The sequence below is a fragment of the Bufo gargarizans genome, chromosome 2 (assembly GCF_014858855.1).
Source record: "Bufo gargarizans isolate SCDJY-AF-19 chromosome 2, ASM1485885v1, whole genome shotgun sequence".
NCBI lineage: Eukaryota > Metazoa > Chordata > Amphibia > Anura > Bufonidae > Bufo > Bufo gargarizans.
This window is the reverse complement of record NC_058081.1, coordinates 481,450,553-481,468,113: the sequence shown is the minus strand read 5'-3', so window position 1 is coordinate 481,468,113 and position 17,561 is coordinate 481,450,553. Positions and strand designations below refer to the sequence as shown.

The window sequence follows — 17,561 nt, the reverse complement described above, 5'->3', positions numbered from 1 at the left end:
TGTGTATAAGTCAATGCTTGTGTGTTCAATAAAGAGTTCCTGTTTTACCCTTCATCATGTTGAGGCTGGTGTTTGGGTAACTGATCGACACTGGGGATTGCTATACGCTGAAAATTTGCTACACTCCCCTGGTTATAACTACTAGCTCTTGTAAGAGCTTGTTTCAGTTACTTGTTCCTGCATCGCTTTCTGAAGGAAGAGAGGTTCACCCACTGGAGCCTGGAGCCTTGTCGCAGGTCCAGGGTGGGTATGTGACAACGAGACCTCAACCGAGCTTCGGCGGTTCGTGGGGTCTGCAGTGCTTACGGTGTCGAGTGGAGTGCTTGGAGTCCTCGGGAAGCGCTAGGAGCATCCATTGACGGAGGTACCCGGTCAGGGTGCCAGGAGATCCGTTACAATTAATGCAACACTGGATGGAAAAAAATCTTGTGACATTGCAGAAGATTATCGAAACAGGACAGGCAGTGTATCTTCCTATCAAAATGACAGATGCCACATTAGGACTCATGATGGATAACTATTACTTTTTGAATTACATTCTGTGCTATCAAATAGGAGAATACAGTATCACATACTTCTTACAGACAGTAATGTCTCCCCTGATGTCCATGTTCTCTTTCCTTATCTTCTCCATTTGGACCAGACTCCCATGATGACTTCTTTCCCCCGTGTCTCATTCCTGCAGAGTTTGCCACACAGACATCTTAGATTCCTACTTTTCCATCCTCCTCCCATCTTCTGAACACTCTATCCTGCCACCCCAAATACTGTGCTTGCTGTGGTCCCAAATACTATACTGTATAAAAAGATAGCCCCCCCCTTGAAAAGAACTAGCACCACACGGATAGTGCCTCCTTCAATAATTATTGCCACACAGTGCCCTCAAAAATAACTGCATCTAGCAAATAGCATGCAAGAAAGTAATAGAGCTTTACAAAGTCTCCCACCTAGCGTACTGTAGCATCCTCCTCTGTGACCTCCCATCTTGCACTCTCACACCCCTAAAATCTATCAACTCTGCCCTATCACTAATCCACCTTTCCCCCATTACTCTTCTGTCTCTTCTCACTACCAACCCCTTCACTGAATTCCCATTGCCCAGAGAGTCCAGTAAAAAACACTAAGTATGATAAACAAGGCTATTCACAACCTGCCCCCTCCATACATCCGTGACCTGATCTCCTGATCAGTGATGGTCAGTTCGCAGTGTTCGTGAGCGAACACATGTGGGCTGCCATCTTTAGTAAGGTAGACTCACCCGTCCGGCGATGCACAGGTAAGCCCTTACCTGTGCCGGGAGCCGGTCTGAAATCAAATGCAGTCACCGGGAGCAGGCAGTTCCGAGAACACCCCGATGAAGGCCCCCGGCAGCTGTTCTCAGAACTGCCTGCTCCCGGTGACTGCATTTGATTTCGGACCGGCTCCCGGCACAGGTGAGGGCTTACCTGTGCATCACCGGACGGGTGAGTCTACCTTACTAAAGATGGCAGCCCGCATGTGTTCGCTTGTGAACACTGCAAACTGACCATCACTGCTCCCGATACATTCCCACACGCAATCTCCACTCCTCACAAGACCTCCTTCTCTACTCTCCTGTTCCCACAATCACCTCCAAGATTTCCCCCGTGCATCCCCCATACTCTGGAACTCTCTACCCCAACATATTAGACTCTCACCTACTATGGAAACCTTCAAAAGAAACCTGAAAGCCCACCTCTTCAGACAACACCACATCCTACAGTAACCCTGCCTCCGCTATACTACCATATGACCAGCGATTTGGGAGAAATACTGCAGCACTCGATGTCTTCAAAGCAATTCCTAATTTTTTCACCAAGAATGGGACTTTTTGACTGCAATGAGTCTTGTAGCAAAAGACTCATTGTAGTTGAAACATTGCATTCTGGGTGTATAAATTAGGAATTGCATTGAAGACATTGAGTGCTGCAGTATTTCTCCCAAATCCTTAATTATCGGGGGCCTGCTGGGCTAAGGCCTAACACTGCTGGCACCGCCACATCATGGACTTTCCAATTTGGACCTAATGGTAGTGCTGCTTAATTTTGGATATTACCATATGACCAGCTATACCCTCACCTACTGTATCCTTCTCCCATCCCTGTTAGATTGTAAGCTCTCGCGGTCAGGGTTCTCTCTCCTTCTGTACCAGTTTGTAACTAGTCTTGTTCATGTTTATTGTACTTGTTTTTTTATTATGTATGTGCCACGCTTATCATAAGTACAGCGACATGGAACGAATGGCACTTTAATAAAAGTAATAATAATAATAATAATGTGTGTCAGTATAAAAAAGACCCCCCTTATGTGTTCCAGTAGAAAAAGCCCCCCTTATAATGAGTGCCGGTAGAAAAAGGCCCCCTTATAATGAGTGCCAGTAGAAAAAGGCCCCTTAAGTGCCAGTAGAGAAAATATGCCCCCTTATAATGAGTGCCAGTAGAGAATATATGCCCCCTTAAGTGCACCCAGTAGAATCAATATCCCCATAGTGCTCCCTCCAATTATAATAATGACCCCCCCACCCCCCAAATGGTACAACGACATACTGTCACAGCAAAATAACAAACTCAAATACTCACCTCCATGCCGCTGTCAACGGCGCGGTGCGGGACATAGGTCTCTTCCAGTCTGCTTCTTGAGCTGTATGCTGCCAGGTTTAGGCGGCACATTGAGGCCATCACACTGCCTGTGCTGGCCTCTGTTAGGCTATAGGCGCTAGACCTGAAGTTTATCAGAGTCGGTGGCGGGGTAGGGAGAAATCGCTCCTGTGCTGCATCATTTAATTTTTCATGGACCTCTGCCACGCAGATACTGATAGAGGGTCTATTGGCAGGTAAGTTAAGCCTTTTATTCTTCCTATTATAAGCCTGTCGCACCCCAGAAAATTTCTCCCAGTGCGCTCCAAATTTGCTGGTTTCTTTCCCATGGTAAATGATAAAACTCTTGATGCTTGCAGCCACCACTAGGGGGAGCTAAGTACATGAAATTATACAGCTAGAATGTAACTCAATGGAGGCTGTATAAATCTCTGTGTGGTCAGTGGCAGCGGCAGGAAAAACATGTGACAGTGTTGGGAGACCCTTAGCAGCGGCATGGACTGCCACCATATACACTACGCCACTGGACTGTGGTGGCTTTACTAACTACAAGTGTTCCAAGATGGTGAAGAGGCAGCGCAGCCCATGACACAGTGGATGGACCAAGGTTATATAAAAACGCAGAAGCACAGGGATGTCACCTTGGTCAAGCTGGGCAGACCAACTAATCTTTAAGATTAACCCTTTAAGAAGGTTGCCCTTTTTGTGATGGGAGAGAAGTGTTGGGTGTCGAAGTGAAAAGTGACTGAGTTCCCCAGTGGAGCTTGGCTTTTTTAGGCACTACAGTGGAGAAGAATCTGTTGGGGGGAGTTGACAGGGAGCCTACCCACATGGTCCTGACTATTGGACTGCCGCGGTCGATGAGCGCCACAGTCTCATCCTAGGCCAGTGATGTCACGTTTTTCAGGCACATGGCCTATTTGCAGTTTAGTCCCATTCAAGTAAATGAGGCTGAACTGATATTGATGACTTAGGGTCCATTCACACGTCCGCAAAATGTGTCCGCATACGTTCTGCAATTCTGCGGAACAGGTGCGGACCCATTCATTTCCAATGGGGCCGGAATGTGCTGTCCGCATCTGCGGATACGCACTTTCTGTTACGCCAAAAAAATAGAACTTGTCCTATTCTTGTCCGCAATTGTGGACAAGAAAAGGCATTTTCTATGAGAGTGCCGGCGATGTGCGGTCTGCAAAATGTGGAACGCACATTGCCGGTGTCCGTGTTTTGCAGATCCGCAAACCACATACGGACGTGTGAATGGACCCTTATCCTGAGGATAATCAATATCAGAATCTTGGAAAACCATATTAACCACATTCAGCGAGGCTAAGGGCCTGTTCACATCTCGTTTTTGCTGTACGTCAGACGGATACGTTTAGACATACAGTAAACATGCTTATGTTTCAATACGTTTTTGTGAAACCTTTCTTTTTTAAATAAACATTTGTAGTGTATCAAACAAAGGTGGAAGTACCTGGATAAAAACGGATACGTTTAACAGATGATAAACGTATTGTCTTACATTTCCATCTGTCTACCATTCACTGCAATTTTTTTTTTAAAATTTATACACTTCTATAGGTTTATTTTTTTTTTGCTGGACAGAAAAGAGTGGTATGCTACCTTATTCTGTCCTGCAAAAAAATAACAAAAAAAACGTACAGAAACGTAAACAGTGACAGAGTCAAAAGTATGCACAACGTTTGCCAAATTATAGTCGTATCCGCTTGACGTACAACAAAAACAAGATGTGAACAGCACCCAACCTGCGCGTGGCTTTTCCTTGCGGAATCACCAGAAAAATGACAAAAAGCCACACATTTTCCCCAGTGCTTGTGTGCACGGAATCTGCAACAAAATCTGCATTAAATCCAACGTGAACAAACCAGGACAAATCCGTGATGAAACCATCTTCCATTGTTTTCAATAGGAGGCTATGCCGTAGCTCATGTGGCTGAGGGTTTTTGCCGCACCGCTTTCAAGGCAGCACCAAGAATGGACAGGCTATTCTTTGCCCGGTGACCACACAGACCCCACGCAAAGCCACGGCGAGAGCCTGATCGCAATCAGGGGGTCCACATGAAAACTCACTCCAGAACCCACATTGGTTTCTGCCATGAGATACGCGGAAGGTTTTGTTACGGAAAAAATCCTCTGTGTAAACCTACCCTAAGGCTGAGTTCACAAGAATTTTTTACAATGTGGATTTTGGCGCGAATTCCGTGCCTTAAATCCACACAGAAAAAAGCATGCAATCCGCCTCCCATTGTTTTCAATGGGAAAGCCACATGGTAATTTTGAAAGCATGTTCATTCAACGTTCATTCTTGGTGCGGATTCCGTTCTGGATCCGGCGGACTGGCCATAGACCCTTCAGAAAGTTTTCACGGTGGGCTGATGCCCACAGGGCCATCTAAGCAATCCTCACTGCCTCTGGGTGGGTACATACTACTCGGGGCACTATAGAGGTGGTCCGGCAGCATGCTGAGAGCAGGGCCGGCATGGGGCTGTGGCCCACATCTCATCTCCGGAGCCCCCGCTCCATATCTTAATTACAGATAATTGGAGGAGGACAGAACGTGGCAGCTATTGATGGCCACCACAGATGGACAGCTTCTGGGGAGGATTTGGTTCTGTGGGATGGTACTCTGTGCTGCACTATGGTATTACTGACCCTACCCACTTGTATTGGCCCAATCTACTTGTGTTACCGCACCTTCTGTCAGTTTGGATCCACCTTCAACATTGGGGCCACTTTTAGTGTTTTTTCCTGGGCCACTTTAAGTTCCCGGTCCACGCCCCCCCCCCCCCCCCCCAATCCATGTCCTATTATTTTCCGCATTACAGACAAGGATAGGACTGTTCTATTAGGGGCCAGCTGTTCTATTAAGTAAAATACGGAATGCACACGGACGTCATCCGTATTTTTTGCGGATACGTTTTTTGCGGACCGCAAAATACATAGGTGGTGTGCAGTAGGCCTAGGTGTGATTCTAGGCGGCAGGTAAGTACATCTGTGGGTGGCAGGTATGGACGGTGTGAGGAGGCAGCTCTGCGGCGTGGCACGGGTTAATGCGAGGCAGCCTTTGTGAAGGGTTTGCTAACCTCCCCCTCCTCTCAGCCTCCCCTCCTCCCCCTCCCCTCCCTCTCCAGCCGTGGTGCAGGCGCTGGATTCCCCTCGCAGCCTGAGAAAGCTTCTCTCTGCACGGGGACCGGGCCCCGGAGCTTCACAGCCATGGACAGGGCAGGTAAGCTGGCAGCAGGGAGGGCAGGCTGGCAAGAGCACGTCTGTTCAGGCAGGGCACCAGTGCCCATACAGTGCGGTCAGTGCAGCAGCTCTGATCCGGTGGATATGAATGTAATGTGTCTCTGTGCCCACAGCCTGCCGTGCCCTGGAGTGGGGAGAAGCCCTCCACGTGTGGCACCACTTGTTTGTCCGTGTCCTGATGGGACTGGGCAGGTGAGGGGCACACAGGCCACATCCTGGGGATAAAGTTCTGGCTGCAGGCTGGAGCTGTGGAGGCAGATGCCTGGGAGGAGGCCTGCAGACTGGAGGGTCATTTATGGGGCAATTAAGGGAAGGCAGAGCTGTCAGCTGCTGATGACCAAGTTTGGGGTGAGGGGATCTTCTGTGTCATTTCCATGACATCAACCATAGTGGTCAGTAGAGTCCTGGTGCAAGTTCGGTGACTACCACATTGTTAGGATGTGCCCTCAGTGCCATGGGGCAGGAGGTATAAATGAATGGGACGGTTAGAACATTTCACAGAGCGGAGAGTGAGCCCCCACCTAACTCTATTGTCCATAGGGATCGATAGTATGCCTGGTATCTTCTCTGAGCCAAACCCCATATTTAAGGATGCCAGGTCTGGGCACAGAAGCTAGCCTTCATCAGAGGACCCCTTTAACTCTGCAGATCCTTCATTGTGATGCGCCACATCAGTCTTCTGTAGAATTATTCCCATATTACTTTAATAACATTTTATGGCAAATGTCTCCTAAAAATTGGCTGCGTTATCAGCATAATTATCTATTATAAGTGAAAAATCTAAAAATGACCTTTTTCTGCCAATGACCTGGAATTTTAGAATTTCTCTGTTGCCAGATTAAAGTACATTTCTTCCCTATAGGAAAAAAAATAGTACTGTAACATGCTGGTGACAACCCTTGTAGAACAGCTATAATGGTGCCCGTGGAGTTGTCACCCAGCTATTGATGCACCCTGAGTAGTATTCAGATCTCCATTACATGCAGTAACAATCCGGGTATATAGATGTCTTTTAGGTTTAATTGTGGGATGCAGGGTGGCACTGCCTGCGGGCATTGTTGTGACTGCTGGTTGTCACCCAGCATTTGCCACCTTTGTGACTACGCTAACTCAGAGATGTCTTGAGAGGTCAACCCTTACATGGACTGGAGCTATAGTGCTGATTCATCAACAAAATTCTAGAATTGCCTTGAAGACTGTCCCTTAAAGGGCACATCCACAGCTCCCCATGGTCTCCACATAGGGCTCAGAGGTGGAATCCCCAACTGGCAGACCTTTATGGCATATCCTGTGTTGGAGAAGACCATACGGATTGTTCTGCCATTCTTGTGGAAAGCTGAGTCACAGCCTCCATGGACACTGTAATGGCTGCCATGTGATGTTGTCGCCCATCATTTCTCATCCGTGTAAGAGACTGAATGTTAAAACTTAAAATTTAGACAACTCGGAGACTTATATTTGAGGGAAAATTGCTTTTTGTATGTTGTAGTATAAACTCTGATCTAGTTCTCTATGACGCCCTTTTGTAGGATTTTTGGAAAGGCATAATAAGTGTTATCCATTTGTTGCAATGTGGACATATTTGAGGGGCCAGTGCACTTAAAATGTACCACCAAGGGCACAATTTACAGAGGAACAATGTACCACCACTGGCACAATGTACTAAAGAACCGTGTACCATGGAAGAAACAAGTGGTTCCCATGGGGTCTTGAAGAGATGAGACCCATCCTGGTTGGTTCCATCCATGTTGGTATTAGATGGTGAGAGCACCTGCAGAACTTCGCCCTACAGAGGAACTACATTGTAAACCAGATAGTGGGAAATATAGGGTGAATGGGTTTTCTTGGGTGGTATGGGTCACCATATTGGCCCAGTTTGGTCTTATTATGGAGACAACTGCTCTTCTTTTTAAACCCCTCATTGGGACCCAACTTTTTGGACTGTCACTAGCGGTAAAAGTGAAAAGTAACTTTTTCTAGCCTTCTAAATAGGTAGGACCGGCTCCTGGAGAGCTCTGATCAGCTCCTAAACCCTATAGTATTCACCCACTCCTGATGCCCTCTAGGAATTATGCAATTCATTAGACTGCAAAGCAGGGATTAGAGGGTTATAGACTTGCAAATTTTATACACCCATGTGAAAAGGTTTGTAACATAAGGAAACCTTGCCCTCAGGGGTAGTCTATGAGAAGGTATACTGGTGGCATTCTGTTTGGCCCCTGCTTATACCGTATTTACTCATGTAGCTCTGGTTGTCAGAATTCCTAGTCTTGGACTTTGTAAATCTGATCAGGTTTTTATTACTTAATATTAAGCAATGTTACACTCAATCATGTTGTCAGATACGTTTATCAGTCCTCATTAATGGTCAACAGATGAAGCCTAAATTCTTCTTTCTAATTTAGTGAGTCATGGGATTTTAGTAGGTCATAACAAATTAAGGTTGTAGCTCTAGGAATGTAGACACCGGTGTTGCACCCAGGTCCTTGTGTCTGAGGGGACTTGGAGGCCCCATTGTCACATTAAACTACACCATGGCATGTGAGGAGTCCCGTTCAAGATTTTGCATTACTCCTCTATGGATAGTTTTGTTACTACAACCACTTTTCAGCCATTGACGGGGGTTGTTTCTGTGGCCACCCACTGTGTCCACTGTTGTAGGTCCAGAATGAATGATCTCTAGGGCTTCTGTCAAGTCCCAGTGAAAACTGATATCAATTTATACTGCAGAATGTTCTTGCTTCTCTTTTTCGTATCTCGTGTAGTGTTTTTAAAAGGATTTGACCAATAGCATTCAGCACTATGGGACAAGCATACTCACTCGGCTATATGTGACCTACTCTTCGTCGTTGCCTTCCTCTTAGGATGAAAATCATATGGAATGTACTGTATGTCCTAGTTGAATATCAGGGTTTTTGCTCCTGTCCTGGGTGGTCACTGAGAAACTATTAGGACCATGCGTATCTTTTTCGGGAGATCCACTCTACAAGAGGAAAGGGAAGTGTAATGTATCAGCAGGTCCTGGAGTCTACATGTGAGAACCATGAGCCTAGCCTCAGTGATGGCTTCGCTATCCTTTGGGGACCCCCTTTTGGTGACAGAGTTACATAGAACAGCTAATCTGTGGGATGCCGGGCCCCCACCGCTGATCATACCCTTTAATATAAAATATATTTATTGTACATACCTTACACACACGCAAAAAAATAAATAAACATTAACTACCTATACAATCATAATACCTAATTTCAGGTTTTGTTTTAAAACTTGAACAGTATTAAAAAAATATATATTTTTCATTATTTGTGACACAAGAAAGAGATAATTTGCACAGTAATTTGTTTGTACCCGTAAGAAAATAGTTTCTCCCACATAAAACAAGGTTCTTATAGACTAAATTAAGTACGATTTTTTTTTTTTTTTTAGGTCATTATAGGGGTTCTCCCATTACAAATACTGGACCGCCACTCCATTCAAATGGGGGGGGGGGGGGACACTGGGCCCCTGTTCTTTTTATTAGCGGGATTCCCAACAGTCGGACCTCAGCTGATCAGACACTTATCTCCTGTGGATAGGGGCTAAGCGTCATGGGGCAACTCCTTTATGGGGTTGTCTAGTCGGCCTTTAATAGGCAGCCTGTCTGTGTGAGGGTTTGTTCCCACAAAATCCGCTGTGGAGTTGTGGCAAAATCTACAAGCAACACGTGGCTTTGTTCCTAATTTTTCTGTAGATTCCACATTAAGCATTTGCACGGTGTGAAGAGTGCAGCATAAAACGACACTTTGCTGCTGTAAAATGCACAAACTATTCCGCAGCGAAAAATCTGTAGCATCTCCATCCTGTGGGAACATATTGTACAATTCACAGGTATCAACGGCAATTTTAAAGGGGCGTCTCATCTCGTATATTGGGGCATATCGCTAGGATCAATGTTAGATAGGTGCGGGTGCCACCTTTGGGACCCACTCCTATCTGCAGAAAAGGGTCCTCCAAAGTGAGTGGACGCATGTACGACCACCCCCGTTCACCGTTCTGAGCATTTTGAAAATTCCGAAAATAGCCAAGCATGCTCGCGGCTATTTTCATAATCCCATAGAGATGAATGGAGAGGACGCCGCGGATGCGCATTGTGTTCTCCTTTGCTTTGGGGGCCCTGTTCTGGATATGGGTGCAGATCCCAGCTCTGGGTTCCACTCCTATCTGACATTGATGGCATATCCTAGCGATATGTTTTGAGATGAGCTAACCCCTTTAAAGGGGTATTCCGGTTAGATTAAGTTATCCCTTATCCACAGCAGTAGGACCCCCAGCCATCACGAGAACGGGGGCCCGTACGCCCTGCAGCCCCCCTGAAATGAACGGAGCAGCTGGTTGCACATGTGCGTTGCTGCTCACTTCATTTCTATGGGAGTTTAGGAGATTACCAAGTACAGCGCTCAGCCATCTCCAGAATTCCCATAGAAATAGAGGGGTAACGCGCATGCCCAACCAGCCACTCTGTTCATTTCAGGGGGGCAGCAGGGTGTACGGGGCCCCCATTTCTCGTGATTGGTGGGGGTCCCAGCGGTAGAACACCCACCGATCTAATAGTTATCCCCTATACTGTGGGTAAAAGATAACTTAGTCTAACTGGCTTAACTTTTTTATTTTATTTTTAAATTAAACATTTTTAAAAATATAAAGAGATACAAAATAAAAAAACACCCTTTCTACCACAAATCCTATTTAAAAAAAATAATAATAATAATTTGCTCTTTTTGTTTATCCCACCTCTGCTAAAACAAAATAACCCCCTGATCAGATGTTTGTAGAGGTAGGTTGTGGCACTCGTGTGAGCACCATGCCGTCTCCCTTGTGGTGGCGGTGCAGTGTAATTACAGCAGGCATGACTTAATGGGATTATTCGTCTAAAAGATTCCCCCCTCAATGCCCAGGCCCCTCGTATACATTATACTTACCTGCTCCCCGACGCTCAGGATCCCTGCACGGATGCCACTGCATCTCGCACGGGTCAAAACCTCCAGTGTTGGGGAGGGAAGCAGCTAATAGCAGGCCGCAACAGGGACGAGCCTCCCTAGCTGCTAGCGGCCTGCTATTGGCTGCCCCCCCTGCCAGATGTTTTGATCCGCGTGACGGGAGATGCAGCAGTGCAGGGATACGGAGTGACGCAGGTAACTATAATGTACGAAGGGGCTCTTTAAGTCTACTTTCACACTGGCGTTTTGGTTTCCGTTTGTGAGATCCGTTCAGGGCTCTCACAAGCGGTCCAAAACGGATCAGTTTTGCCTAATGCATTCTGAATGGAAAAGGATCCGCTCAGAACGCATCAGTTCAGTCTCCATTCCGCTCTGGACACTGCTTGCAGCATTTTCGTGTCCGTCAATGGGGACGGATCCGTTTTCAGTGACACAATTGACTTTCACTGGTGTTCAAGACGGATCCGTCTTGGCAATGTTAGATAATACAAACAGATCCGTTCTGAAGGGATGCAGACGGTTGTGTTATCTGAACGGATCCGTAGCTGGTCATGCCTGCGTTCCTGCTAGGCCAGGCCCACACGTGAACGGGACAAACGGCTGTAGTTACACTAAATCTTGGTGAAAACTAAGCCAAACTGAGGTGCTTTTACAGTTGGATAAAAGATGCACCAGATTTATCACCCCCCGAGCCATCTTTAGTCCATCTGCATGTCGGACAGGATTAGTAAATCTACTTCAGTGTAATGTCCTCTGTTCTCAGCTATCCTGATCTTTAGACACCAGGTGGCAACCACTCCTACTGTGTCTGTCTTCACTGCAGTTCTGGAATTCTATTCAATAAAAAAAATAATAAACCCTGCTATACAGTACATTCCATACTTTTATGGCTTCCAAATATGTATACAGCACTCCTTTACGGTATATTTTTTATGATAGAAAAATATATTTAAATCTATCCATCCCCAAGCAAAGTGTCACTACTAATGAAGTGCCCCCCGCCTCTTTCCAAGGGGACGTGACCCTATTTCATTTCTAGGTCCGGGGTTGGGTATTTGAAGCCGCCAACTTTTGTCTGATTTCTACATAAACACCTTTGTTCCGCGTCTCCTGTGCATTGTTCTTCGGTGTACGATGCTGCCGAATATATTTGCTCTGTTTAAATAAAGGATGATAATTTGTGTCTCCGTCAAAAGCTAGAGCGTGCGGCGGTGACAGGCGTGCTTGGGCCAGACCTTCTGAGAATCGCACAGTCTTTAGAAACGCACTCTATGAAATCTAATGCTTCTGCATCCCAGAGGCAATTATGGCATTTAAATCCTTTTACTGCTCAGCATTACCGGTCCGGCGGTGATGTGACTAACCATTTTTCTGGCTTTGTAAGCCGTTTGCTGAGGCTATTATGAAGAATAATAGAGGCGAAGGCCCGGGTTTCTTCTGGGAGAGTGCAGTATGGAGGCATTGTCTGGGTAGATATCTCCGTCACCAGATGGAAGCACAAGGTGAGTTATTTAGGGAGAGCGAGCGGTGCGGATGCTGCAGCAGTCATTAGCTGCCTGGGGCAGATGTGCATTATACATGGAATGTGCTGGAGAGGGTTTAGTGCAGCTGCAGGCTACGGCTGGCATTTTTCTTTTCTTTTTTTTTTTTTTTCCCCTTGCTTGCGCAAATTTTGAGTTTACCCATGCAGAATGTGACTCCAGTCATATGAATATCTTGGTCATTAAAGGTAAAAGGGACCAGTCGGCCTTCTGACATGCCTGTTGTGTTTGTTTTTTTGTTTGTTTTTATTTATCTTTTTATTTTATGCACTTATATAGCGCTACTATATTCTGCAGCGATTTACGTACATTAGCATCCAACTGTCCCCAATAGGGCTCACAATCTAAGGTCTCTATCAGTATGTCTTTGGTGTGTGGGAGGCAACAGGAGTACCCGGAGGAAACCCACACAAACACAGGGGAGAACATACAAACTCCATGCAGATGTTGCCCTTGGTCGGATTCGAACCTAGGACCCCAGCGCTGCAAGGCACCAGTACTAACCACTGAGATCTTTTCTTACAACTCTGCATTGTGTCGTACCGTTGTTATTACTCTTGGAGATCAGAAAATGACCTCTTGTTTTAATTATGTTTTGAAGCTAAACTTTTTTTTTTTTTCAAGTTTTGGGTGATTTTTGTTTTACATTTTTGTTACTATTAAATAAAAACTAAACTATAAAAAAAAAAAAATCTAAACTAAAATAACTAAAATCACACAGTTTTTGCCCTGACCACTAAGCCTTATACACTTCCTGGTGTGTACAGATCACTTTTTAGCAGTCATCTCATTATCACCACAGTGTCACTGCCTGCCCTGTGAGAGATCTGAGAAGATCGGATAGACTTGCAGCACGTGAGTCTGACAGGTCTTTCTGTTTGTTGTTGTGGGCAGGATCCCACCTCTCTACAGGTTCAACTCGTTAGCTGTTTAAGAGGCTCTATTTAAGTCCACCTCTTACTGCTGACTGTGGTTGATATTTTTCTTCTGGAGTTCTATTCTGGTTGTTTGTGGATCCTCTACTTCCTGCTCGTCTCAAGCTAAGTCCTCCTGTTTTTCTCCTTTGTGCGCGTGTTGCGTCTAGGTCTCGGGGAGATGCTGGTCCCTTCACGGTGGAAGGTACTGGGAGTCTCATTCCCCGCTCCCTAAGTTGGGGTTTGCTACAGTGTCAGCAGGGCTTGGGTTCCAGCGTATGAGTTCGTTCACCATTAGGACTTGCCAATACTGTCAGCAGTCAGGGAAAGGCTCACGGATTGTTAGGAGGTTACCATTCCCTCCTCCCTAGCTTTGGGGCCTAGTCTGTTTACCTGTGGCTGTTTGTTTACTTGGTGTTCCTCTTATCCCGAACTTGCCGTGACACACAGGCGGGATTACAATTACCGATATCACCCCTGTATAGATAACCCAGGATCCACTATTTTCAATAGCTTTATAGTCTCTCTTCTGACCACTGCACATGCCTAGAAAACTCTCCCTGTGAGTCCCCTCCAGTCCATTGTGTCTATGGCCTATGTGGCTGCTCTCAATGACCTATTTAGGTCTACTGTAAAAAAGCTTCATTTTAGGATATTTTTGTAGATAGGGGCATGGAAAATTTAAAGCATTACCGTTGCTTTTTTAATAGGTGTGTCCTTCTACAATTTGACCCTGTGTAATCTGTGATGACAGTGTCAGGCGGTGTAGGAATGGTATTGCCGAGTTATAAATTTTAGCTATACATTTCTACGAGGAATAAAAAAAGGAACCACACAATGTGTAAAGTTCTAGAAAAATATCTCAAATTTTGAAATTAATAGTATCTACTTCTACAAAGACAGGTGTATAGGACCTTAAGGTTACCATACACATTAGACTACTGTCAATCAAATTTGCCATATTTCACTGGACCAGCTGACTATCTACTGGGTATGGAGGGCTCCATAGACCTCATTTGGATAGGTTTGGTCTCATTTCTTTGGTTAGTCCTTCCATATTTGAAATGATGTCCCCCTTGGTCCCAGGACCCAGTAAATGGTTAGCTTGTTTAAGTGGCTGACCTTTATACTGCACAGAAGCTGAGATTTGCAGTATACCTAGGGGGCTCCTGGAATGATTTAAATTGGCCACCCGCAACCTGTCCTAGAATGTGACCAGGACTGGTGGTCTCCACTTGCAGCGCTGCCTAACAGGGTGAGGGGGTGAGGGATTACTACCCACTATACTGTGGCATAGACTACATATTGGAGAGTTCTTCTGTCAGGCTGCATATAATAGGCAGGATCGCATCATTACCATCTATTATCATGTGCAGTGGACCTCCCCTGCAAGGCAGCCCTGCAAGAGGTGGCAACCAGTCCTCACATTCTAGGGCAGGTTGCTAATGGCTTTTTTAAAATAATTCCTGGAAGACCCATTTAGGAAAATAATAAAATCTGTATGTATCCTCCATGTAACATATGTCTGGTGCGTAAGCCAGGCCTTTCTTGGTTGGGCTAATAAAAAATAAAAAAGTTTCCACCAAATTAGGAAAATACCAGTCCAAGATCTTCAAATATATTTCACTGAGATTTCCTATTCTCTTGATCTTCCCATCTCCAGTGACATTGTAAAGGTGGAAGTTAATTGCAGCATGACTGCTGATGGTGGCCATGGTTCAGAGGTGATATTATATTGAAGATATCAGCTCTTATCATCCTGGTAGATTGCTATTAAATCATTGTACATACAGACCATAGACTATTACAGTCTTATGTCATGCGGAATTAATTCTATAGCAGTAGCATTGGTATGGAGTAGGTAGAGGACATGGAGGTTCTGGTCCTATAGTGGAATAACAAGGGCAGCAGATGCCAAGTAAATAGCCACCTATGGAGTCCGATCCGTGCCTCCGCATCGCAAAAAGATAGAAAATCAAGTGAATGGGTCCACGATCCCCGCGCGGCTGCCTCACATACAGTGCCCGTGCATTGCAACCGCAATTTTCGGTCCACAGCATGGGCACGGGCTTCACACGTTTGTGTGAACGAGCCCTAACAAATATGCAGCATTGCCAAATCATTTGGGCATGTCTGAGATTAGGAAACGCTGCCACTCCTGTCCATTGTATAGCAGCACAACCCCATTCACTGAACAGTGGATGAGTTGCAATACCAGACATGACCCAATGTCAGTAGTGGTGGGGAAGTTAGTTTGGTAGAGGTTAAGGTGGAAGGTATTGGCAGGGAGAGGTTCTATTTTAAGTATTTCCTTGGTAGATATCAAGTTCCAGATGATTGCTCCTGTAGTATACCCACAATATGCAACAATGGATCAACTGACCCAAACTAATGGCATTATAGAGACTAGCTTAAAGGGAACCTGTCATCAACTTTATGCTGCCCATACTAATGGCAGTATAAAGTAGAGACAGGTGAGTTGATTTCAGCGGTCTGTCATTTATAAGGGCTCTTTCACACCTGCGTTCTTGTCTTCCGGCATAGAGTTCTGTCGTCGGGGCTCTATGCCAGAAGAATCCTGATCAGTTTTATCCTAATGCATTCTGAATGGAGTGAAATCCGTTCAGGATGCGTTAGGATGTCTTCAGTTCCGGAACGGAACGTTTTTTGGCCAGAGAAAATACCGCAGCATGCTGCGCTTTTTGCTCCGGCCAAAAACCCTGAAGACTTGCCGCAAGGCCGGATCCGGAATTAATGCCCATTGAAAGGCATTGATCCGGATCCGGCCTTAAGCTAAACGTCGTTTCGGCGCATTGCCGGATCCGACGTTTAGCTTTTTTAGAGTGGTTACCATGGCTGCCGGGACGCTAAAGTCCTGGCAGCCATGGTAAAGTGTAGCGGGGAGTGGGGAAGCAGCATACGTACCGTCCGTGCGGCTCCCGGGGCGCTCCAGAGTGACGTCAGGGCGCCCCACGCGCATGGATGACGTGATCGCATGGCACGTCATCCATGCGCATGGGGCGCTCTGACGTCACTCTGGAGCGCCCCGGGAGCCGCACGGACTGTAAGTATACCGCTCCCCGCTCCTACTATGGCAACCAGGACTTTAATAGCGTCCTGGCTGCCATAGTAACACTGAAAGCATTTTGAAGACTGATCCGTCTTCAAATGCTTTCAGTACACTTGCGTTTTTCCGGATCCGGCGTGTAATTCCGGCAAGTGGAGTAGACGCCGGATCCGGACAACGCAAGTGTGAAAGAGGCCTTAGTTAAAAGTAAGTGGTTGCCGAGAACCAACATCACAATCGTTACAGACTAGGCCTGGAAAAGAGTCATAGCCACCTGAGAAGAGTCCTGGTTATTCATGAATTCCTGCCCATCTGCTGATGACTGACAGGCTTCTACCCAGTTTTCTCCCTTTCTCTCTAGTAAAGAACAGCCAATCATCAGCAGATTGGGGAAGGGGGGGGGGGGCAGCAGATTATGAATAACCATGACTCTTCTCAAGTAGATTTGACTCTTTTCCAGGCCTGTTCTGCAATGCTTATGATGCTGGTTCTCAGCAACCACTTACTTTTAGCTCATTAGTGACACTCTGCTGAATTCAGCATTTCTGTCACTCATTTCTGCTGCCCTCAGTGAGGTAAGCTTAAAGTTGATGACAGGTTCCCTTTAAAGGGGTTGTCCGAGTTATTTTTTTTTTGTTCTTTGTATGTTTCTAACTAATCAAATGTAAAGGCTTTACCATGCACAGACTGCATCTACAGCTGCTGCTTTCTCAAATTTCACTGAGGGTCACATGACCTGTGGTGTCGGCTTCTCTTGCTGCTCTAATGATGTTTCGTGCGCAACCCTGAGAGAGCAGATATGTACCCCCCCCCCCCATGCACTGCCGGTTGCTGTTGTCTGCTCTCTCCCTGGATTCTTCAGGAAAAACTTTAACCCTTTCCGCAGCACAGGCTCAGGGCTGAAGGCTTTACTGAGTAGCTGCAGGCAGTGAAGAGACAAATGCTGGGACTAGGAGCTGACAGACTAGAGGAGTTCTGCAGAGCATTTCACAAGAACAGGTAGGGGGAGATCCTGTGTGTACCAGCAGTGTCATTATACAGTTGGGACTTGTAGTCCTACACATACAACATGCTGCAGAGTCTCCCAGCAGGCAGACATGTCACTTAGGGCAGCACTTGTATCCACTCCCTTAGCAGAGCAGGGGGAGGGCAGAGATTGTTATTGCAGGCAAACAAAG

The 17,561-nt window shown here is 46.1% G+C and overlaps 1 protein-coding gene across 1 annotated transcript in view; it reads left to right on the top strand.

The window, feature by feature from the left end:
- Positions 1-5,757: 5,757 nt before the first annotated feature.
- The window catches only part of NDST1 (N-deacetylase and N-sulfotransferase 1), a 70,627-nt gene continuing 58,823 nt past the window's right edge, over positions 5,758-17,561 (top strand). The window contains exon 1 of the mRNA XM_044277872.1: positions 5,758-5,865. The gene's annotated coding sequence lies outside the window, so the exon portion shown is untranslated. The remainder of the gene's footprint in view (positions 5,866-17,561) is intronic.